Genomic DNA, 23,205 nt, shown 5'->3' on the forward strand with positions numbered 1-23,205 from the left:
TATCATAACCGAGAAATATTATTGTCAAATGTTGATGTTATTCACCTACAAAAACTCCTGGCTGTCCGTTGCTGTCATGGGGTGCGGAGGGTTAAATAGCAGCGCACATCTGAAAATAGCTTAACATACTCATGGTCCCTTTGTGGTTGTATAATACCTTGGTGCCACTGGATTTCAGCATGTCTCTCACACTCATACTGGTAACAGATGGTATCTCAGGATGTTTGAGGGAAGCATTCACACATAAAGGACCCAGAGTGGGGGGAGGAGTCTTTTGTCTCCTTCTCCACTGTAAGAGGTGGCAAGGGAGTGTGAAACTTTCTTTGGGGGTGGGGGTACCAAAGGTGTGAAAACAGCTGTGTACTGCCTTTAGTTCCTGTAAGAGACTCAGTTAGGGACTCTGCCCATCGTCTGCCCCGCAATGATGCATTCCTTCACCAAGCTTGGCTTCTGTTCTTGTTATTATTAAAGAATGTTAGCTACCACTGACCGCTTGTCTGGAGGCTTTATTGAATGGAAAACTTGCACAACACCTAACATCATGGAGACCGCTGGAAGCACTGTGAGAATCATGTTCTTTGATTTCTCCAGTGCCTTCAACACCATTCTTCCCTCGGTTCTAAAGGACAAGCTGGAGAACTCTGGAGTGGACCATCACCTCACTACCTGGATCCTGGACTACCTCACCGACCGACCACAGTATGTGAGGACTCAGGGCTGTGTGTCGGACAGGGTCGTCTGCAGTACGGGGGCCCCACAGGGAACGGTTCTGGCTCCGTTCCTCTTCACCATCTACACTGCAGACTTCTCCCACAATTCCACCCAGTGCTTCCTGCAGAAGTTCTCTGATGACTCTGCAATAGTCGGCCTCATCACTGATGGGGACGACAAGGAGTACAGAGGTCTGACCCAAGACTTTGTGGACTGGTGCCAGCTGAACTACCTCCAGATCAACGCCAGTAAAACCAAGGAACTGGTGGTAGACTTCCGCAGGCACAAGCATTCTCCACTGCAACCACTGAACATCCAAGGTATGGACATTGAGGCTGTGGACAGCTACAGGTACCTTGGTGTTCATCTGAACAATAGACTGGACTGGACTCATAACTCAGACGCCCTCTACAGGAAAGGGCAGAGCAGGCTGTACCTGCTGCGGAGACTCAGGTCGTTTGGAGTGGAGGGCCCACTCCTGAAGACCTTCTATGACTCTGTTGTGGCTTCTGCTATCTTTTATGCCGTGGTCTGCTGGGGCGGCAGCATCTCTGCTGGGGACAGGAAGAGACTGAACAGGGTGATCCGAAGGGCCAGCTCTGTTCTAGGATGCCCTCTGGACCCAGTGGAGGTGGTGAGTGACAGGAGAACGGCGGCTAAGCTGTCATCCCTGTTGGACAACATCTCCCACCCCATGCAGCAGACTGTGACAGCACTGAGCAGCTCCTTCAGTGGGAGACTGCGGCACCCACGGTGTGGGACGGAGAGATTTCGCAGGTCTTTCCTCCCCACTGCTGTCAGACTCCATAATAAAGACTTTAACTGATCAAGCACACACATCCATACATATGCAATAATACTAAGTGCAATAATCCTTCTGTCATCGTTGTATTTTTACTCAGTTGTATATAGTATTTGTATTTGTATTCTATTTTTATCTTATTGTATATTTATTTTATTTTATTCTACTGTATATAGTATTTTATTTTATTCTATTCTGTACAGTTGTGTACTGTATTTATTCTTATTGTATTCTAATTTTTGCCTCATAACTTTTGCACTGTCCACTTCCTGCTGTGACAAAACAAATTTCCCACGTGTGGGACTAATAAAGGTTATCTTATCTTATCACCCTGGTTTGGAAGAATTGCTCTTGATGAGATTCCTGCTTGATTGTACTTGACAGACATTCTGTAACAGATTTGAGTTCCACTGCAGCCCTTACAATTTATTGGTAGGGGATGGAAGAAACACGAAAAGAACCTGAAGACTATGGCAGCAGTGGGATTCGAACCCACGCCTCCGAAGAGACTGGAGCCTAAATCCAGCACCTTAGACCGCTCGGTCATGCTACCATTGCGAGTGAGGACCTCATCGCAAAACTCTAGACAGTAAAACTTGAAAAAGTGCAGCACAAAATAGGAGCTCAGAACATTCAGTGATGCTCTTACTGTTGTAGAAAAACATGTTTAATACTTTTTGGACACAAAAACATCTGCCTGTCCTGGTTAAAACCTGTTCATCAACCCTGATTAACAATGGGCTCTTGGCTCAGTTTCATCATTGTCCATATGCAACTTGTCATAAGCACTGATCAACAGGCAGGATCACCATTCACAGAGAGTCAAGGAAGGGTTCCAATCACAGCATTGTAAGATGGCAAGAGACGTACCCTTAATGCACCCACCCTTGTTTCAAAGAAGCTCATTTGATTTTCACATAAACAGCCACCTTGACTCGCCGCTCATAATTGCAGGCCTGCTTGTGTACATCCTCATCACTGAAGACTGTACAGTCCCGATCTGAACCGTTATGCCATGTGCTTAGCCTTACCTGATGTTTGCCTTCAGCCAACAACTTTGCCCTATGTAATCCATCGTGGGATTAACACAAAGAACACATTGGCTTGTAGGCACATTAAAGACATGTTCCCATACCGGGAGTTGAACCCGGGTCGCCTGGGTGAAAACCAGGAATCTTAACCGCTAGACCATATGGGATTGGTTTGGTAATGCGCCACTGTCGTGCTCGTGCTGCTGGGTTAGAACCAGGCATTCTAGCCGCTAGACCATATGGGACTGCTCCACTGTCATGAAATCAAGGATACTCTTGTCACTCTGCAGCCTTGGTGAGACCAACATAGCAGCACCTTAATCAATTCTCCAGCAGTTGCAGGTTCTGCTCAAAAGCACATTACAAGGGAGTGGACTGGACTTGAAGCACACTTGAGTGGCATGTGGGAAAGTCCACTAACACCTTACAATGCGGTGGACTTGAAGCACACTTGAGTAGCCACTAACCAGTCAGTGTTGACCATGAGACCATGAACAAAAAGACATGAAAAACATGCAAGTTGTAAATGACTTTACAGCACGTGCCTAATGTGGTTTGGAAGAATTGCTCCTGATGGGTTTCCTGCATGTTTGGACTTGACAGACATTCTATAACAGATTTGATTTCCACTGCAGCCCTTACAATTTATTGGTAAGGCATGGAAGAAACAAAACTTTGCCGCTAGAACACTATGGCAGCAGTGGGATTCGAACCCACGCCTCCGAAGAGACTGGAGCCTTAATCCAGCACCTTAGACCGCTCGGTCATGCTACCAATGCGAGTAAGGACCTCATCGCAAAAATCTAGATAGTAAAACTTGAAAAGTGCAGCACAAAATAGAAGCCCAGAACATTCAGTGATGCTCTTGCTGTTTTAGAAAAACATGTTTAATACTTGCCTGAATGTTTTTGGATACAATAGCATCTGCCTGCCCTGGTTAAACTCTTATTGCAGCAATAGGATTTCAACCCACATGTGTGAGGAGCCTGGAGTCTTAACCCAGATCCTTAGACCACACAATCTAACACCTTACAATGCGGTGGACTTGAAGCACACTTGAGTAGCCACTAACCAGTCAGTGTTGACACTGTGAATAAAAATATATGAAACACCTGCACATTGTAAATTACTTTTGCAAAAGAATTTCTTTTATTCATGTATTAATCGCATTATTATAAAAACAAACAATATCCTGCTCACTCTTCTGTTAATCTTCTTCTCCACTGATGCCTTACAAAAGCCGAAGCTATTGTTGCCTATCTGTACTTCAACATCATTAGTGAAAGGTCAAAATCACTGACCATGAGAGACGTGAGACCGTCTCTGGAAGGCTCTGATTCTTCTATTGAAGTTGGACTTGAAGTGGATTGGACTTGAGAGTTTTATTTCTTGAACATCTGTAAATTGTATTCAACAGATATTAACTGAAATGGAACTAGGGCAAGAGCATAGTCTCATGTAACACACACTCGTGTTACATTTGTACCACAAGGTAACCAAGTAAGTTATTACAAAGATATTCCTATTTACAACGATGGGCTAGGGAAAGGTAGTAATGAGAGTATTTAAAAAGAAGTATCAAAAGTTAACCCTGTATTCCTGAGAATTCTTTTAGAATGTTTCGAATTCACAAGAGCTATTTTAGGATTTTTGAGAGTTCTATTAGAATGTTCCAGATTCCTGAGCGTTCTTAGACTGTTCCAGATTCCTGAGAATTCTTTTAGAATGTTTCGAATTCACAAGAGCTATTTTAGGATTTTTGAGAGTTCTATTGGAATGTTCCAGATTCCTGAGAATCCTTTTAGGATGTTCCAAATTCCTCCAAATAATTCTCAATGACACATTGCAACACCAAGTTTTATTATAGTCACACATTGCAATAGAGTTTTCTGGGTAATTGACCAAGTCTGGTGGCATTACCTCCAAAGCTTATAGAAGTTTCTGCTAACAGCAGCTACATTGTCAGGAACAGCACCTACCAACAGATATCCTCAACAGCTCACCTCACTATCATAACCGAGAAATATTATTGTCAAATGTTGATGTTATTCACCTACAAAAACTCCTGGCTGTCCGTTGCTGTCATGGGGTGCGGAGGGTTAAATAGCAGCGCACATCTGAAAATAGCTTAACATACTCATGGTCCCTTTGTGGTTGTATAATACCTTGGTGCCACTGGATTTCAGCATGTCTCTCACACTCATACTGGTAACAGATGGTATCTCAGGATGTTTGAGGGAAGCATTCACACATAAAGGACCCAGAGTGGGGGGAGGAGTCTTTTGTCTCCTTCTCCACTGTAAGAGGTGGCAAGGGAGTGTGAAACTTTCTTTGGGGGTGGGGGTACCAAAGGTGTGAAAACAGCTGTGTACTGCCTTTAGTTCCTGTAAGAGGTATGTAACTGAAGGCCATGCTAGACTCAGTTAGGGACTCTGCCCATCGTCTGCCCCGCAATGATGCATTCCTTCACCAAGCTTGGCTTCTGTTCTTGTTATTATTAAAGAATGTTAGCTACCACTGACCGCTTGTCTGGAGGCTTTATTGAATGGAAAACTTGCACAACACCTAACATCATGGAGACCGCTGGAAGCACTGTGAGAATCATGTTCTTTGATTTCTCCAGTGCCTTCAACACCATTCTTCCCTCGGTTCTAAAGGACAAGCTGGAGAACTCTGGAGTGGACCATCACCTCACTACCTGGATCCTGGACTACCTCACCGACCGACCACAGTATGTGAGGACTCAGGGCTGTGTGTCGGACAGGGTCGTCTGCAGTACGGGGGCCCCACAGGGAACGGTTCTGGCTCCGTTCCTCTTCACCATCTACACTGCAGACTTCTCCCACAATTCCACCCAGTGCTTCCTGCAGAAGTTCTCTGATGACTCTGCAATAGTCGGCCTCATCACTGATGGGGACGACAAGGAGTACAGAGGTCTGACCCAAGACTTTGTGGACTGGTGCCAGCTGAACTACCTCCAGATCAACGCCAGTAAAACCAAGGAACTGGTGGTAGACTTCCGCAGGCACAAGCATTCTCCACTGCAACCACTGAACATCCAAGGTATGGACATTGAGGCTGTGGACAGCTACAGGTACCTTGGTGTTCATCTGAACAATAGACTGGACTGGACTCATAACTCAGACGCCCTCTACAGGAAAGGGCAGAGCAGGCTGTACCTGCTGCGGAGACTCAGGTCGTTTGGAGTGGAGGGCCCACTCCTGAAGACCTTCTATGACTCTGTTGTGGCTTCTGCTATCTTTTATGCCGTGGTCTGCTGGGGCGGCAGCATCTCTGCTGGGGACAGGAAGAGACTGAACAGGGTGATCCGAAGGGCCAGCTCTGTTCTAGGATGCCCTCTGGACCCAGTGGAGGTGGTGAGTGACAGGAGAACGGCGGCTAAGCTGTCATCCCTGTTGGACAACATCTCCCACCCCATGCAGCAGACTGTGACAGCACTGAGCAGCTCCTTCAGTGGGAGACTGCGGCACCCACGGTGTGGGACGGAGAGATTTCGCAGGTCTTTCCTCCCCACTGCTGTCAGACTCCATAATAAAGACTTTAACTGATCAAGCACACACATCCATACATATGCAATAATACTAAGTGCAATAATCCTTCTGTCATCGTTGTATTTTTACTCAGTTGTATATAGTATTTGTATTTGTATTCTATTTTTATCTTATTGTATATTTATTTTATTTTATTCTACTGTATATAGTATTTTATTTTATTCTATTCTGTACAGTTGTGTACTGTATTTATTCTTATTGTATTCTAATTTTTGCCTCATAACTTTTGCACTGTCCACTTCCTGCTGTGACAAAACAAATTTCCCACGTGTGGGACTAATAAAGGTTATCTTATCTTATCACCCTGGTTTGGAAGAATTGCTCTTGATGAGATTCCTGCTTGATTGTACTTGACAGACATTCTGTAACAGATTTGAGTTCCACTGCAGCCCTTACAATTTATTGGTAGGGGATGGAAGAAACACGAAAAGAACCTGAAGACTATGGCAGCAGTGGGATTCGAACCCACGCCTCCGAAGAGACTGGAGCCTAAATCCAGCACCTTAGACCGCTCGGTCATGCTACCATTGCGAGTGAGGACCTCATCGCAAAACTCTAGACAGTAAAACTTGAAAAAGTGCAGCACAAAATAGGAGCTCAGAACATTCAGTGATGCTCTTACTGTTGTAGAAAAACATGTTTAATACTTTTTGGACACAAAAACATCTGCCTGTCCTGGTTAAAACCTGTTCATCAACCCTGATTAACAATGGGCTCTTGGCTCAGTTTCATCATTGTCCATATGCAACTTGTCATAAGCACTGATCAACAGGCAGGATCACCATTCACAGAGAGTCAAGGAAGGGTTCCAATCACAGCATTGTAAGATGGCAAGAGACGTACCCTTAATGCACCCACCCTTGTTTCAAAGAAGCTCATTTGATTTTCACATAAACAGCCACCTTGACTCGCCGCTCATAATTGCAGGCCTGCTTGTGTACATTCTCATCACTGAAGACTGTACAGTCCCGATCTGAACCGTTATGCCATGTGCTTAGCCTTACCTGATGTTTGCCTTCAGCCAACAACTTTGCCCTATGTAATCCATCGTGGGATTAACACAAAGAACACATTGGCTTGTAGGCACATTAAAGACATGTTCCCATACCAGGAGTTGAACCCGGGTCGCCTGGGTGAAAACCAGGAATCTTAACCGCTAGACCATATGGGATTGGTTTGGTAATGCGCCACTGTCGTGCTCGTGCTGCTGGGTTAGAACCAGGCATTCTAGCCGCTAGACCATATGGGACTGCTCCACTGTCATGAAATCAAGGATACTCTTGTCACTCTGCAGCCTTGGTGAGACCAACATAGCAGCACCTTAATCAATTCTCCAGCAGTTGCAGGTTCTGCTCAAAAGCACATTACAAGGGAGTGGACTGGACTTGAAGCACACTTGAGTGGCATGTGGGAAAGTCCACTAACACCTTACAATGCGGTGGACTTGAAGCACACTTGAGTAGCCACTAACCAGTCAGTGTTGACCATGAGACCATGAACAAAAAGACATGAAAAACATGCAAGTTGTAAATGACTTTACAGCACGTGCCTAATGTGGTTTGGAAGAATTGCTCCTGATGGGTTTCCTGCATGTTTGGACTTGACAGACATTCTATAACAGATTTGATTTCCACTGCAGCCCTTACAATTTATTGGTAAGGCATGGAAGAAACAAAACTTTGCCGCTAGAACACTATGGCAGCAGTGGGATTCGAACCCACGCCTCCGAAGAGACTGGAGCCTTAATCCAGCACCTTAGACCGCTCGGTCATGCTACCAATGCGAGTAAGGACCTCATCGCAAAAATCTAGATAGTAAAACTTGAAAAGTGCAGCACAAAATAGAAGCCCAGAACATTCAGTGATGCTCTTGCTGTTTTAGAAAAACATGTTTAATACTTGCCTGAATGTTTTTGGATACAATAGCATCTGCCTGCCCTGGTTAAACTCTTATTGCAGCAATAGGATTTCAACCCACATGTGTGAGGAGCCTGGAGTCTTAACCCAGATCCTTAGACCACACAATCTAACACCTTACAATGCGGTGGACTTGAAGCACACTTGAGTAGCCACTAACCAGTCAGTGTTGACACTGTGAATAAAAATATATGAAACACCTGCACATTGTAAATTACTTTTGCAAAAGAATTTCTTTTATTCATGTATTAATCGCATTATTATAAAAACAAACAATATCCTGCTCACTCTTCTGTTAATCTTCTTCTCCACTGATGCCTTACAAAAGCCGAAGCTATTGTTGCCTATCTGTACTTCAACATCATTAGTGAAAGGTCAAAATCACTGACCATGAGAGACGTGAGACCGTCTCTGGAAGGCTCTGATTCTTCTATTGAAGTTGGACTTGAAGTGGATTGGACTTGAGAGTTTTATTTCTTGAACATCTGTAAATTGTATTCAACAGATATTAACTGAAATGGAACTAGGGCAAGAGCATAGTCTCATGTAACACACACTCGTGTTACATTTGTACCACAAGGTAACCAAGTAAGTTATTACAAAGATATTCCTATTTACAACGATGGGCTAGGGAAAGGTAGTAATGAGAGTATTTAAAAAGAAGTATCAAAAGTTAACCCTGTATTCCTGAGAATTCTTTTAGAATGTTTCGAATTCACAAGAGCTATTTTAGGATTTTTGAGAGTTCTATTAGAATGTTCCAGATTCCTGAGCGTTCTTAGACTGTTCCAGATTCCTGAGAATTCTTTTAGAATGTTTCGAATTCACAAGAGCTATTTTAGGATTTTTGAGAGTTCTATTGGAATGTTCCAGATTCCTGAGAATCCTTTTAGGATGTTCCAAATTCCTCCAAATAATTCTCAATGACACATTGCAACACCAAGTTTTATTATAGTCACACATTGCAATAGAGTTTTCTGGGTAATTGACCAAGTCTGGTGGCATTACCTCCAAAGCTTATAGAAGTTTCTGCTAACAGCAGCTACATTGTCAGGAACAGCACCTACCAACAGATATCCTCAACAGCTCACCTCACTATCATAACCGAGCAATATTATTGTCAAATGTTGATGTTATTCACCTACAAAAACTCCTGGCTGTCCGTTGCTGTCATGGGGTGCGGAGGGTTAAATAGCAGCGCACATCTGAAAATAGCTTAACATACTCATGGTCCCTTTGTGGTTGTATAATACCTTGGTGCCACTGGATTTCAGCATGTCTCTCACACTCATACTGGTAACAGATGGTATCTCAGGATGTTTGAGGGAAGCATTCACACATAAAGGACCCAGAGTGGGGGGAGGAGTCTTTTGTCTCCTTCTCCACTGTAAGAGGTGGCAAGGGAGTGTGAAACTTTCTTTGGGGGTGGGGGTACCAAAGGTGTGAAAACAGCTGTGTACTGCCTTTAGTTCCTGTAAGAGGTATGTAACTGAAGGCCATGCTAGACTCAGTTAGGGACTCTGCCCATCGTCTGCCCCGCAATGATGCATTCCTTCACCAAGCTTGGCTTCTGTTCTTGTTATTATTAAAGAATGTTAGCTACCACTGACCGCTTGTCTGGAGGCTTTATTGAATGGAAAACTTGCACAACACCTAACATCATGGAGACCGCTGGAAGCACTGTGAGAATCATGTTCTTTGATTTCTCCAGTGCCTTCAACACCATTCTTCCCTCGGTTCTAAAGGACAAGCTGGAGAACTCTGGAGTGGACCATCACCTCACTACCTGGATCCTGGACTACCTCACCGACCGACCACAGTATGTGAGGACTCAGGGCTGTGTGTCGGACAGGGTCGTCTGCAGTACGGGGGCCCCACAGGGAACGGTTCTGGCTCCGTTCCTCTTCACCATCTACACTGCAGACTTCTCCCACAATTCCACCCAGTGCTTCCTGCAGAAGTTCTCTGATGACTCTGCAATAGTCGGCCTCATCACTGATGGGGACGACAAGGAGTACAGAGGTCTGACCCAAGACTTTGTGGACTGGTGCCAGCTGAACTACCTCCAGATCAACGCCAGTAAAACCAAGGAACTGGTGGTAGACTTCCGCAGGCACAAGCATTCTCCACTGCAACCACTGAACATCCAAGGTATGGACATTGAGGCTGTGGACAGCTACAGGTACCTTGGTGTTCATCTGAACAATAGACTGCACTGGACTCATAACTCAGACGCCCTCTACAGGAAAGGGCAGAGCAGGCTGTACCTGCTGCGGAGACTCAGGTCGTTTGGAGTGGAGGGCCCACTCCTGAAGACCTTCTATGACTCTGTTGTGGCTTCTGCTATCTTTTATGGCGTGGTCTGCTGGGGCGGCAGCATCTCTGCTGGGGACAGGAAGAGACTGAACAGGGTGATCCGAAGGGCCAGCTCTGTTCTAGGATGCCCTCTGGACCCAGTGGAGGTGGTGAGTGACAGGAGAACGGCGGCTAAGCTGTCATCCCTGTTGGACAACATCTCCCACCCCATGCAGCAGACTGTGACAGCACTGAGCAGCTCCTTCAGTGGGAGACTGCGGCACCCACGGTGTGGGACGGAGAGATTTCGCAGGTCTTTCCTCCCCACTGCTGTCAGACTCCATAATAAAGACTTTAACTGATCAAGCACACACATCCATACATATGCAATAATACTAAGTGCAATAATCCTTCTGTCATCGTTGTATTTTTACTCAGTTGTATATAGTATTTGTATTTGTATTCTATTTTTATCTTATTGTATATTTATTTTATTTTATGTTGTGTACTGTATTTATTCTTATTGTATTCTAATTTTTGCCTCATAACTTTTGCACTGTCCACTTCCTGCTGTGACAAAACAAATTTCCCACGTGTGGGACTAATAAAGGTTATCTTATCTTATCTTATCACCCTGGTTTGGAAGAATTGCTCTTGATGAGATTCCTGCTTGATTGTACTTGACAGACATTCTGTAACAGATTTGAGTTCCACTGCAGCCCTTACAATTTATTGGTAGGGGATGGAAGAAACACGAAAAGAACCTGAAGACTATGGCAGCAGTGGGATTCGAACCCACGCCTCCGAAGAGACTGGAGCCTAAATCCAGCACCTTAGACCGCTCGGTCATGCTACCATTGCGAGTGAGGACCTCATCGCAAAACTCTAGACAGTAAAACTTGAAAAAGTGCAGCACAAAATAGGAGCTCAGAACATTCAGTGATGCTCTTACTGTTGTAGAAAAACATGTTTAATACTTTTTGGACACAAAAACATCTGCCTGTCCTGGTTAAAACCTGTTCATCAACCCTGATTAACAATGGGCTCTTGGCTCAGTTTCATCATTGTCCATATGCAACTTGTCATAAGCACTGATCAACAGGCAGGATCACCATTCACAGAGAGTCAAGGAAGGGTTCCAATCACAGCATTGTAAGATGGCAAGAGACGTACCCTTAATGCACCCACCCTTGTTTCAAAGAAGCTCATTTGATTTTCACATAAACAGCCACCTTGACTCGCCGCTCATAATTGCAGGCCTGCTTGTGTACATCCTCATCACTGAAGACTGTACAGTCCCGATCTGAACCGTTATGCCATGTGCTTAGCCTTACCTGATGTTTGCCTTCAGCCAACAACTTTGCCCTATGTAATCCATCGTGGGATTAACACAAAGAACACATTGGCTTGTAGGCACATTAAAGACATGTTCCCATACCGGGAGTTGAACCCGGGTCGCCTGGGTGAAAACCAGGAATCTTAACCGCTAGACCATATGGGATTGGTTTGGTAATGCGCCACTGTCGTGCTCGTGCTGCTGGGTTAGAACCAGGCATTCTAGCCGCTAGACCATATGGGACTGCTCCACTGTCATGAAATCAAGGATACTCTTGTCACTCTGCAGCCTTGGTGAGACCAACATAGCAGCACCTTAATCAATTCTCCAGCAGTTGCAGGTTCTGCTCAAAAGCACATTACAAGGGAGTGGACTGGACTTGAAGCACACTTGAGTGGCATGTGGGAAAGTCCACTAACACCTTACAATGCGGTGGACTTGAAGCACACTTGAGTAGCCACTAACCAGTCAGTGTTGACCATGAGACCATGAACAAAAAGACATGAAAAACATGCAAGTTGTAAATGACTTTACAGCACGTGCCTAATGTGGTTTGGAAGAATTGCTCCTGATGGGTTTCCTGCATGTTTGGACTTGACAGACATTCTATAACAGATTTGATTTCCACTGCAGCCCTTACAATTTATTGGTAAGGCATGGAAGAAACAAAACTTTGCCGCTAGAACACTATGGCAGCAGTGGGATTCGAACCCACGCCTCCGAAGAGACTGGAGCCTTAATCCAGCACCTTAGACCGCTCGGTCATGCTACCAATGCGAGTAAGGACCTCATCGCAAAAATCTAGATAGTAAAACTTGAAAAGTGCAGCACAAAATAGAAGCCCAGAACATTCAGTGATGCTCTTGCTGTTTTAGAAAAACATGTTTAATACTTGCCTGAATGTTTTTGGATACAATAGCATCTGCCTGCCCTGGTTAAACTCTTATTGCAGCAATAGGATTTCAACCCACATGTGTGAGGAGCCTGGAGTCTTAACCCAGATCCTTAGACCACACAATCTAACACCTTACAATGCGGTGGACTTGAAGCACACTTGAGTAGCCACTAACCAGTCAGTGTTGACACTGTGAATAAAAATATATGAAACACCTGCACATTGTAAATTACTTTTGCAAAAGAATTTCTTTTATTCATGTATTAATCGCATTATTATAAAAACAAACAATATCCTGCTCACTCTTCTGTTAATCTTCTTCTCCACTGATGCCTTACAAAAGCCGAAGCTATTGTTGCCTATCTGTACTTCAACATCATTAGTGAAAGGTCAAAATCACTGACCATGAGAGACGTGAGACCGTCTCTGGAAGGCTCTGATTCTTCTATTGAAGTTGGACTTGAAGTGGATTGGACTTGAGAGTTTTATTTCTTGAACATCTGTAAATTGTATTCAACAGATATTAACTGAAATGGAACTAGGGCAAGAGCATAGTCTCATGTAACACACACTCGTGTTACATTTGTACCACAAGGTAACCAAGTAAGTTATTACAAAGATATTCCTATTTACAACGATGGGCTAGGGAAAGGTAGTAATGAGAGTATTTAAAAAGAAGTATCAAAAGTTAACCCTGTATTCCTGAGAATTCTTTTAGAATGTTTCGAATTCACAAGAGCTATTTTAGGATTTTTGAGAGTTCTATTAGAATGTTCCAGATTCCTGAGCGTTCTTAGACTGTTCCAGATTCCTGAGAATTCTTTTAGAATGTTTCGAATTCACAAGAGCTATTTTAGGATTTTTGAGAGTTCTATTGGAATGTTCCAGATTCCTGAGAATCCTTTTAGGATGTTCCAAATTCCTCCAAATAATTCTCAATGACACATTGCAACACCAAGTTTTATTATAGTCACACATTGCAATAGAGTTTTCTGGGTAATTGACCAAGTCTGGTGGCATTACCTCCAAAGCTTATAGAAGTTTCTGCTAACAGCAGCTACATTGTCAGGAACAGCACCTACCAACAGATATCCTCAACAGCTCACCTCACTATCATAACCGAGCAATATTATTGTCAAATGTTGATGTTATTCACCTACAAAAACTCCTGGCTGTCCGTTGCTGTCATGGGGTGCGGAGGGTTAAATAGCAGCGCACATCTGAAAATAGCTTAACATACTCATGGTCCCTTTGTGGTTGTATAATACCTTGGTGCCACTGGATTTCAGCATGTCTCTCACACTCATACTGGTAACAGATGGTATCTCAGGATGTTTGAGGGAAGCATTCACACATAAAGGACCCAGAGTGGGGGGAGGAGTCTTTTGTCTCCTTCTCCACTGTAAGAGGTGGCAAGGGAGTGTGAAACTTTCTTTGGGGGTGGGGGTACCAAAGGTGTGAAAACAGCTGTGTACTGCCTTTAGTTCCTGTAAGAGGTATGTAACTGAAGGCCATGCTAGACTCAGTTAGGGACTCTGCCCATCGTCTGCCCCGCAATGATGCATTCCTTCACCAAGCTTGGCTTCTGTTCTTGTTATTATTAAAGAATGTTAGCTACCACTGACCGCTTGTCTGGAGGCTTTATTGAATGGAAAACTTGCACAACACCTAACATCATGGAGACCGCTGGAAGCACTGTGAGAATCATGTTCTTTGATTTCTCCAGTGCCTTCAACACCATTCTTCCCTCGGTTCTAAAGGACAAGCTGGAGAACTCTGGAGTGGACCATCACCTCACTACCTGGATCCTGGACTACCTCACCGACCGACCACAGTATGTGAGGACTCAGGGCTGTGTGTCGGACAGGGTCGTCTGCAGTACGGGGGCCCCACAGGGAACGGTTCTGGCTCCGTTCCTCTTCACCATCTACACTGCAGACTTCTCCCACAATTCCACCCAGTGCTTCCTGCAGAAGTTCTCTGATGACTCTGCAATAGTCGGCCTCATCACTGATGGGGACGACAAGGAGTACAGAGGTCTGACCCAAGACTTTGTGGACTGGTGCCAGCTGAACTACCTCCAGATCAACGCCAGTAAAACCAAGGAACTGGTGGTAGACTTCCGCAGGCACAAGCATTCTCCACTGCAACCACTGAACATCCAAGGTATGGACATTGAGGCTGTGGACAGCTACAGGTACCTTGGTGTTCATCTGAACAATAGACTGGACTGACGCCCTCTACAGGAAAGGGCAGAGCAGGCTGTACCTGCTGCGGAGACTCAGGTCGTTTGGAGTGGAGGGCCCACTCCTGAAGACCTTCTATGACTCTGTTGTGGCTTCTGCTATCTTTTATGGCGTGGTCTGCTGGGGCGGCAGCATCTCTGCTGGGGACAGGAAGAGACTGAACAGGGTGATCCGAAGGGCCAGCTCTGTTCTAGGATGCCCTCTGGACCCAGTGGAGGTGGTGAGTGACAGGAGAACGGCGGCTAAGCTGTCATCCCTGTTGGACAACATCTCCCACCCCATGCAGCAGACTGTGACAGCACTGAGCAGCTCCTTCAGTGGGAGACTGCGGCACCCACGGTGTGGGACGGAGAGATTTCGCAGGTCTTTCCTCCCCACTGCTGTCAGACTCCATAATAAAGACTTTAACTGATCAAGCACACACATCCATACATATGCAATAATACTAAGTGCAATAATCCTTCTGTCATCGTTGTATTTTTACTCAGTTGTATATAGTATTTGTATTTGTATTCTATTTTTATCTTATTGTATATTTATTTTATTTTATGTTGTGTACTGTATTTATTCTTATTGTATTCTAATTTTTGCCTCATAACTTTTGCACTGTCCACTTCCTGCTGTGACAAAACAAATTTCCCACGTGTGGGACTAATAAAGGTTATCTTATCTTATCTTATCACCCTGGTTTGGAAGAATTGCTCTTGATGAGATTCCTGCTTGATTGTACTTGACAGACATTCTGTAACAGATTTGAGTTCCACTGCAGCCCTTACAATTTATTGGTAGGGGATGGAAGAAACACGAAAAGAACCTGAAGACTATGGCAGCAGTGGGATTCGAACCCACGCCTCCGAAGAGACTGGAGCCTAAATCCAGCACCTTAGACCGCTCGGTCATGCTACCATTGCGAGTGAGGACCTCATCGCAAAACTCTAGACAGTAAAACTTGAAAAAGTGCAGCACAAAATAGGAGCTCAGAACATTCAGTGATGCTCTTACTGTTGTAGAAAAACATGTTTAATACTTTTTGGACACAAAAACATCTGCCTGTCCTGGTTAAAACCTGTTCATCAACCCTGATTAACAATGGGCTCTTGGCTCAGTTTCATCATTGTCCATATGCAACTTGTCATAAGCACTGATCAACAGGCAGGATCACCATTCACAGAGAGTCAAGGAAGGGTTCCAATCACAGCATTGTAAGATGGCAAGAGACGTACCCTTAATGCACCCACCCTTGTTTCAAAGAAGCTCATTTGATTTTCACATAAACAGCCACCTTGACTCGCCGCTCATAATTGCAGGCCTGCTTGTGTACATCCTCATCACTGAAGACTGTACAGTCCCGATCTGAACCGTTATGCCATGTGCTTAGCCTTACCTGATGTTTGCCTTCAGCCAACAACTTTGCCCTATGTAATCCATCGTGGGATTAACACAAAGAACACATTGGCTTGTAGGCACATTAAAGACATGTTCCCATACCGGGAGTTGAACCCGGGTCGCCTGGGTGAAAACCAGGAATCTTAACCGCTAGACCATATGGGATTGGTTTGGTAATGCGCCACTGTCGTGCTCGTGCTGCTGGGTTAGAACCAGGCATTCTAGCCGCTAGACCATATGGGACTGCTCCACTGTCATGAAATCAAGGATACTCTTGTCACTCTGCAGCCTTGGTGAGACCAACATAGCAGCACCTTAATCAATTCTCCAGCAGTTGCAGGTTCTGCTCAAAAGCACATTACAAGGGAGTGGACTGGACTTGAAGCACACTTGAGTGGCATGTGGGAAAGTCCACTAACACCTTACAATGCGGTGGACTTGAAGCACACTTGAGTAGCCACTAACCAGTCAGTGTTGACCATGAGACCATGAACAAAAAGACATGAAAAACATGCAAGTTGTAAATGACTTTACAGCACGTGCCTAATGTGGTTTGGAAGAATTGCTCCTGATGGGTTTCCTGCATGTTTGGACTTGACAGACATTCTATAACAGATTTGATTTCCACTGCAGCCCTTACAATTTATTGGTAAGGCATGGAAGAAACAAAACTTTGCCGCTAGAACACTATGGCAGCAGTGGGATTCGAACCCACGCCTCCGAAGAGACTGGAGCCTTAATCCAGCACCTTAGACCGCTCGGTCATGCTACCAATGCGAGTAAGGACCTCATCGCAAAAATCTAGATAGTAAAACTTGAAAAGTGCAGCACAAAATAGAAGCCCAGAACATTCAGTGATGCTCTTGCTGTTTTAGAAAAACATGTTTAATACTTGCCTGAATGTTTTTGGATACAATAGCATCTGCCTGCCCTGGTTAAACTCTTATTGCAGCAATAGGATTTCAACCCACATGTGTGAGGAGCCTGGAGTCTTAACCCAGATCCTTAGACCACACAATCTAACACCTTACAATGCGGTGGACTTGAAGCACACTTGAGTAGCCACTAACCAGTCAGTGTTGACACTGTGAATAAAAATATATGAAACACCTGCACATTGTAAATTACTTTTGCAAAAGAATTTCTTTTATTCATGTATTAATCGCATTATTATAAAAACAAACAATATCCTGCTCACTCTTCTGTTAATCTTCTTCTCCACTGATGCCTTACAAAAGCCGAAGCTATTGTTGCCTATCTGTACTTCAACATCATTAGTGAAAGGTCAAAATCACTGACCATGAGAGACGTGAGACCGTCTCTGGAAGGCTCTGATTCTTCTATTGAAGTTGGACTTGAAGTGGATTGGACTTGAGAGTTTTATTTCTTGAACATCTGTAAATTGTATTCAACAGATATTAACTGAAATGGAACTAGGGCAAGAGCATAGTCTCATGTAACACACACTCGTGTTACATTTGTACCACAAGGTAACCAAGTAAGTTATTACAAAGATATTCCTATTTACAACGATGGGCTAGGGAAAGGTAGTAATGAGAGTATTTAAAAAGAAGTATCAAAAGTTAACCCTGTATTCCTGAGAATTCTTTTAGAATGTTTCGAATTCACAAGAGCTATTTTAGGATTTTTGAGAGTTCTATTAGAATGTTCCAGATTCCTGAGCGTTCTTAGACTGTTCCAGATTCCTGAGAATTCTTTTAGAATGTTTCGAATTCACAAGAGCTATTTTAGGATTTTTGAGAGTTCTATTGGAATGTTCCAGATTCCTGAGAATCCTTTTAGGATGTTCCAAATTCCTCCAAATAATTCTCAATGACACATTGCAACACCAAGTTTTATTATAGTCACACATTGCAATAGAGTTTTCTGGGTAATTGACCAAGTCTGGTGGCATTACCTCCAAAGCTTATAGAAGTTTCTGCTAACAGCAGCTACATTGTCAGGAACAGCACCTACCAACAGATATCCTCAACAGCTCACCTCACTATCATAACCGAGCAATATTATTGTCAAATGTTGATGTTATTCACCTACAAAAACTCCTGGCTGTCCGTTGCTGTCATGGGGTGCGGAGGGTTAAATAGCAGCGCACATCTGAAAATAGCTTAACATACTCATGGTCCCTTTGTGGTTGTATAATACCTTGGTGCCACTGGATTTCAGCATGTCTCTCACACTCATACTGGTAACAGATGGTATCTCAGGATGTTTGAGGGAAGCATTCACACATAAAGGACCCAGAGTGGGGGGAGGAGTCTTTTGTCTCCTTCTCCACTGTAAGAGGTGGCAAGGGAGTGTGAAACTTTCTTTGGGGGTGGGGGTACCAAAGGTGTGAAAACAGCTGTGTACTGCCTTTAGTTCCTGTAAGAGGTATGTAACTGAAGGCCATGCTAGACTCAGTTAGGGACTCTGCCCATCGTCTGCCCCGCAATGATGCATTCCTTCACCAAGCTTGGCTTCTGTTCTTGTTATTATTAAAGAATGTTAGCTACCACTGACCGCTTGTCTGGAGGCTTTATTGAATGGAAAACTTGCACAACACCTAACATCATGGAGACCGCTGGAAGCACTGTGAGAATCATGTTCTTTGATTTCTCCAGTGCCTTCAACACCATTCTTCCCTCGGTTCTAAAGGACAAGCTGGAGAACTCTGGAGTGGACCATCACCTCACTACCTGGATCCTGGACTACCTCACCGACCGACCACAGTATGTGAGGACTCAGGGCTGTGTGTCGGACAGGGTCGTCTGCAGTACGGGGGCCCCACAGGGAACGGTTCTGGCTCCGTTCCTCTTCACCATCTACACTGCAGACTTCTCCCACAATTCCACCCAGTGCTTCCTGCAGAAGTTCTCTGATGACTCTGCAATAGTCGGCCTCATCACTGATGGGGACGACAAGGAGTACAGAGGTCTGACCCAAGACTTTGTGGACTGGTGCCAGCTGAACTACCTCCAGATCAACGCCAGTAAAACCAAGGAACTGGTGGTAGACTTCCGCAGGCACAAGCATTCTCCACTGCAACCACTGAACATCCAAGGTATGGACATTGAGGCTGTGGACAGCTACAGGTACCTTGGTGTTCATCTGAACAATAGACTGGACTGACGCCCTCTACAGGAAAGGGCAGAGCAGGCTGTACCTGCTGCGGAGACTCAGGTCGTTTGGAGTGGAGGGCCCACTCCTGAAGACCTTCTATGACTCTGTTGTGGCTTCTGCTATCTTTTATGGCGTGGTCTGCTGGGGCGGCAGCATCTCTGCTGGGGACAGGAAGAGACTGAACAGGGTGATCCGAAGGGCCAGCTCTGTTCTAGGATGCCCTCTGGACCCAGTGGAGGTGGTGAGTGACAGGAGAACGGCGGCTAAGCTGTCATCCCTGTTGGACAACATCTCCCACCCCATGCAGCAGACTGTGACAGCACTGAGCAGCTCCTTCAGTGGGAGACTGCGGCACCCACGGTGTGGGACGGAGAGATTTCGCAGGTCTTTCCTCCCCACTGCTGTCAGACTCCATAATAAAGACTTTAACTGATCAAGCACACACATCCATACATATGCAATAATACTAAGTGCAATAATCCTTCTGTCATCGTTGTATTTTTACTCAGTTGTATATAGTATTTGTATTTGTATTCTATTTTTATCTTATTGTATATTTATTTTATTTTATGTTGTGTACTGTATTTATTCTTATTGTATTCTAATTTTTGCCTCATAACTTTTGCACTGTCCACTTCCTGCTGTGACAAAACAAATTTCCCACGTGTGGGACTAATAAAGGTTATCTTATCTTATCACCCTGGTTTGGAAGAATTGCTCTTGATGAGATTCCTGCTTGATTGTACTTGACAGACATTCTGTAACAGATTTGAGTTCCACTGCAGCCCTTACAATTTATTGGTAGGGGATGGAAGAAACACGAAAAGAACCTGAAGACTATGGCAGCAGTGGGATTCGAACCCACGCCTCCGAAGAGACTGGAGCCTAAATCCAGCACCTTAGACCGCTCGGTCATGCTACCATTGCGAGTGAGGACCTCATCGCAAAACTCTAGACAGTAAAACTTGAAAAAGTGCAGCACAAAATAGGAGCTCAGAACATTCAGTGATGCTCTTACTGTTGTAGAAAAACATGTTTAATACTTTTTGGACACAAAAACATCTGCCTGTCCTGGTTAAAACCTGTTCATCAACCCTGATTAACAATGGGCTCTTGGCTCAGTTTCATCATTGTCCATATGCAACTTGTCATAAGCACTGATCAACAGGCAGGATCACCATTCACAGAGAGTCAAGGAAGGGTTCCAATCACAGCATTGTAAGATGGCAAGAGACGTACCCTTAATGCACCCACCCTTGTTTCAAAGAAGCTCATTTGATTTTCACATAAACAGCCACCTTGACTCGCCGCTCATAATTGCAGGCCTGCTTGTGTACATCCTCATCACTGAAGACTGTACAGTCCCGATCTGAACCGTTATGCCATGTGCTTAGCCTTACCTGATGTTTGCCTTCAGCCAACAACTTTGCCCTATGTAATCCATCGTGGGATTAACACAAAGAACACATTGGCTTGTAGGCACATTAAAGACATGTTCCCATACCGGGAGTTGAACCCGGGTCGCCTGGGTGAAAACCAGGAATCTTAACCGCTAGACCATATGGGATTGGTTTGGTAATGCGCCACTGTCGTGCTCGTGCTGCTGGGTTAGAACCAGGCATTCTAGCCGCTAGACCATATGGGACTGCTCCACTGTCATGAAATCAAGGATACTCTTGTCACTCTGCAGCCTTGGTGAGACCAACATAGCAGCACCTTAATCAATTCTCCAGCAGTTGCAGGTTCTGCTCAAAAGCACATTACAAGGGAGTGGACTGGACTTGAAGCACACTTGAGTGGCATGTGGGAAAGTCCACTAACACCTTACAATGCGGTGGACTTGAAGCACACTTGAGTAGCCACTAACCAGTCAGTGTTGACCATGAGACCATGAACAAAAAGACATGAAAAACATGCAAGTTGTAAATGACTTTACAGCACGTGCCTAATGTGGTTTGGAAGAATTGCTCCTGATGGGTTTCCTGCATGTTTGGACTTGACAGACATTCTATAACAGATTTGATTTCCACTGCAGCCCTTACAATTTATTGGTAAGGCATGGAAGAAACAAAACTTTGCCGCTAGAACACTATGGCAGCAGTGGGATTCGAACCCACGCCTCCGAAGAGACTGGAGCCTTAATCCAGCACCTTAGACCGCTCGGTCATGCTACCAATGCGAGTAAGGACCTCATCGCAAAAATCTAGATAGTAAAACTTGAAAAGTGCAGCACAAAATAGAAGCCCAGAACATTCAGTGATGCTCTTGCTGTTTTAGAAAAACATGTTTAATACTTGCCTGAATGTTTTTGGATACAATAGCATCTGCCTGCCCTGGTTAAACTCTTATTGCAGCAATAGGATTTCAACCCACATGTGTGAGGAGCCTGGAGTCTTAACCCAGATCCTTAGACCACACAATCTAACACCTTACAATGCGGTGGACTTGAAGCACACTTGAGTAGCCACTAACCAGTCAGTGTTGACACTGTGAATAAAAATATATGAAACACCTGCACATTGTAAATTACTTTTGCAAAAGAATTTCTTTTATTCATGTATTAATCGCATTATTATAAAAACAAACAATATCCTGCTCACTCTTCTGTTAATCTTCTTCTCCACTGATGCCTTACAAAAGCCGAAGCTATTGTTGCCTATCTGTACTTCAACATCATTAGTGAAAGGTCAAAATCACTGACCATGAGAGACGTGAGACCGTCTCTGGAAGGCTCTGATTCTTCTATTGAAGTTGGACTTGAAGTGGATTGGACTTGAGAGTTTTATTTCTTGAACATCTGTAAATTGTATTCAACAGATATTAACTGAAATGGAACTAGGGCAAGAGCATAGTCTCATGTAACACACACTCGTGTTACATTTGTACCACAAGGTAACCAAGTAAGTTATTACAAAGATATTCCTATTTACAACGATGGGCTAGGGAAAGGTAGTAATGAGAGTATTTAAAAAGAAGTATCAAAAGTTAACCCTGTATTCCTGAGAATTCTTTTAGAATGTTTCGAATTCACAAGAGCTATTTTAGGATTTTTGAGAGTTCTATTAGAATGTTCCAGATTCCTGAGCGTTCTTAGACTGTTCCAGATTCCTGAGAATTCTTTTAGAATGTTTCGAATTCACAAGAGCTATTTTAGGATTTTTGAGAGTTCTATTGGAATGTTCCAGATTCCTGAGAATCCTTTTAGGATGTTCCAAATTCCTCCAAATAATTCTCAATGACACATTGCAACACCAAGTTTTATTATAGTCACACATTGCAATAGAGTTTTCTGGGTAATTGACCAAGTCTGGTGGCATTACCTCCAAAGCTTATAGAAGTTTCTGCTAACAGCAGCTACATTGTCAGGAACAGCACCTACCAACAGATATCCTCAACAGCTCACCTCACTATCATAACCGAGCAATATTATTGTCAAATGTTGATGTTATTCACCTACAAAAACTCCTGGCTGTCCGTTGCTGTCATGGGGTGCGGAGGGTTAAATAGCAGCGCACATCTGAAAATAGCTTAACATACTCATGGTCCCTTTGTGGTTGTATAATACCTTGGTGCCACTGGATTTCAGCATGTCTCTCACACTCATACTGGTAACAGATGGTATCTCAGGATGTTTGAGGGAAGCATTCACACATAAAGGACCCAGAGTGGGGGGAGGAGTCTTTTGTCTCCTTCTCCACTGTAAGAGGTGGCAAGGGAGTGTGAAACTTTCTTTGGGGGTGGGGGTACCAAAGGTGTGAAAACAGCTGTGTACTGCCTTTAGTTCCTGTAAGAGGTATGTAACTGAAGGCCATGCTAGACTCAGTTAGGGACTCTGCCCATCGTCTGCCCCGCAATGATGCATTCCTTCACCAAGCTTGGCTTCTGTTCTTGTTAT

General features: G+C 44.3%; 15 non-coding genes across 15 annotated transcripts; all 15 read right to left on the reverse strand.

The window, feature by feature from the left end:
• Positions 1–1,984: 1,984 nt before the first annotated feature.
• Positions 1,985–2,066, reverse strand: trnal-uag (transfer RNA leucine (anticodon UAG)). Its single transcript has one exon. It is a non-coding gene; the product is annotated as a tRNA-Leu (tRNA).
• A 573-nt stretch (positions 2,067–2,639) lies between these two features.
• Positions 2,640–2,711, reverse strand: trnae-uuc (transfer RNA glutamic acid (anticodon UUC)). The gene has a single exon. It is a non-coding gene; the product is annotated as a tRNA-Glu (tRNA).
• Positions 2,712–3,236: 525 nt separating this feature from the next.
• On the reverse strand, positions 3,237–3,318 carry trnal-aag (transfer RNA leucine (anticodon AAG)). The gene has a single exon. It is a non-coding gene; the product is annotated as a tRNA-Leu (tRNA).
• A 3,242-nt stretch (positions 3,319–6,560) lies between these two features.
• On the reverse strand, positions 6,561–6,642 carry trnal-uag (transfer RNA leucine (anticodon UAG)). The gene has a single exon. It is a non-coding gene; the product is annotated as a tRNA-Leu (tRNA).
• Positions 6,643–7,215: 573 nt separating this feature from the next.
• trnae-uuc (transfer RNA glutamic acid (anticodon UUC)) lies at positions 7,216–7,287 on the reverse strand. Its single transcript has one exon. It is a non-coding gene; the product is annotated as a tRNA-Glu (tRNA).
• A 525-nt stretch (positions 7,288–7,812) lies between these two features.
• Positions 7,813–7,894, reverse strand: trnal-aag (transfer RNA leucine (anticodon AAG)). Its single transcript has one exon. It is a non-coding gene; the product is annotated as a tRNA-Leu (tRNA).
• Positions 7,895–11,101: 3,207 nt separating this feature from the next.
• Positions 11,102–11,183, reverse strand: trnal-uag (transfer RNA leucine (anticodon UAG)). The gene has a single exon. It is a non-coding gene; the product is annotated as a tRNA-Leu (tRNA).
• A 573-nt stretch (positions 11,184–11,756) lies between these two features.
• Positions 11,757–11,828, reverse strand: trnae-uuc (transfer RNA glutamic acid (anticodon UUC)). Its single transcript has one exon. It is a non-coding gene; the product is annotated as a tRNA-Glu (tRNA).
• A 525-nt stretch (positions 11,829–12,353) lies between these two features.
• trnal-aag (transfer RNA leucine (anticodon AAG)) lies at positions 12,354–12,435 on the reverse strand. Its single transcript has one exon. It is a non-coding gene; the product is annotated as a tRNA-Leu (tRNA).
• A 3,193-nt stretch (positions 12,436–15,628) lies between these two features.
• On the reverse strand, positions 15,629–15,710 carry trnal-uag (transfer RNA leucine (anticodon UAG)). Its single transcript has one exon. It is a non-coding gene; the product is annotated as a tRNA-Leu (tRNA).
• Positions 15,711–16,283: 573 nt separating this feature from the next.
• Positions 16,284–16,355, reverse strand: trnae-uuc (transfer RNA glutamic acid (anticodon UUC)). The gene has a single exon. It is a non-coding gene; the product is annotated as a tRNA-Glu (tRNA).
• A 525-nt stretch (positions 16,356–16,880) lies between these two features.
• Positions 16,881–16,962, reverse strand: trnal-aag (transfer RNA leucine (anticodon AAG)). The gene has a single exon. It is a non-coding gene; the product is annotated as a tRNA-Leu (tRNA).
• A 3,188-nt stretch (positions 16,963–20,150) lies between these two features.
• On the reverse strand, positions 20,151–20,232 carry trnal-uag (transfer RNA leucine (anticodon UAG)). The gene has a single exon. It is a non-coding gene; the product is annotated as a tRNA-Leu (tRNA).
• Positions 20,233–20,805: 573 nt separating this feature from the next.
• trnae-uuc (transfer RNA glutamic acid (anticodon UUC)) lies at positions 20,806–20,877 on the reverse strand. Its single transcript has one exon. It is a non-coding gene; the product is annotated as a tRNA-Glu (tRNA).
• Positions 20,878–21,402: 525 nt separating this feature from the next.
• On the reverse strand, positions 21,403–21,484 carry trnal-aag (transfer RNA leucine (anticodon AAG)). The gene has a single exon. It is a non-coding gene; the product is annotated as a tRNA-Leu (tRNA).
• Between the last annotated feature and the right edge of the window lie 1,721 nt (positions 21,485–23,205).

The sequence above is a fragment of the Rhamphochromis longiceps genome, linkage group LG3, assembly GCF_057381845.1.
Source record: "Rhamphochromis longiceps isolate RC_006_pf linkage group LG3, R_longiceps_female_GT1.1, whole genome shotgun sequence".
NCBI lineage: Eukaryota > Metazoa > Chordata > Actinopteri > Cichliformes > Cichlidae > Rhamphochromis > Rhamphochromis longiceps.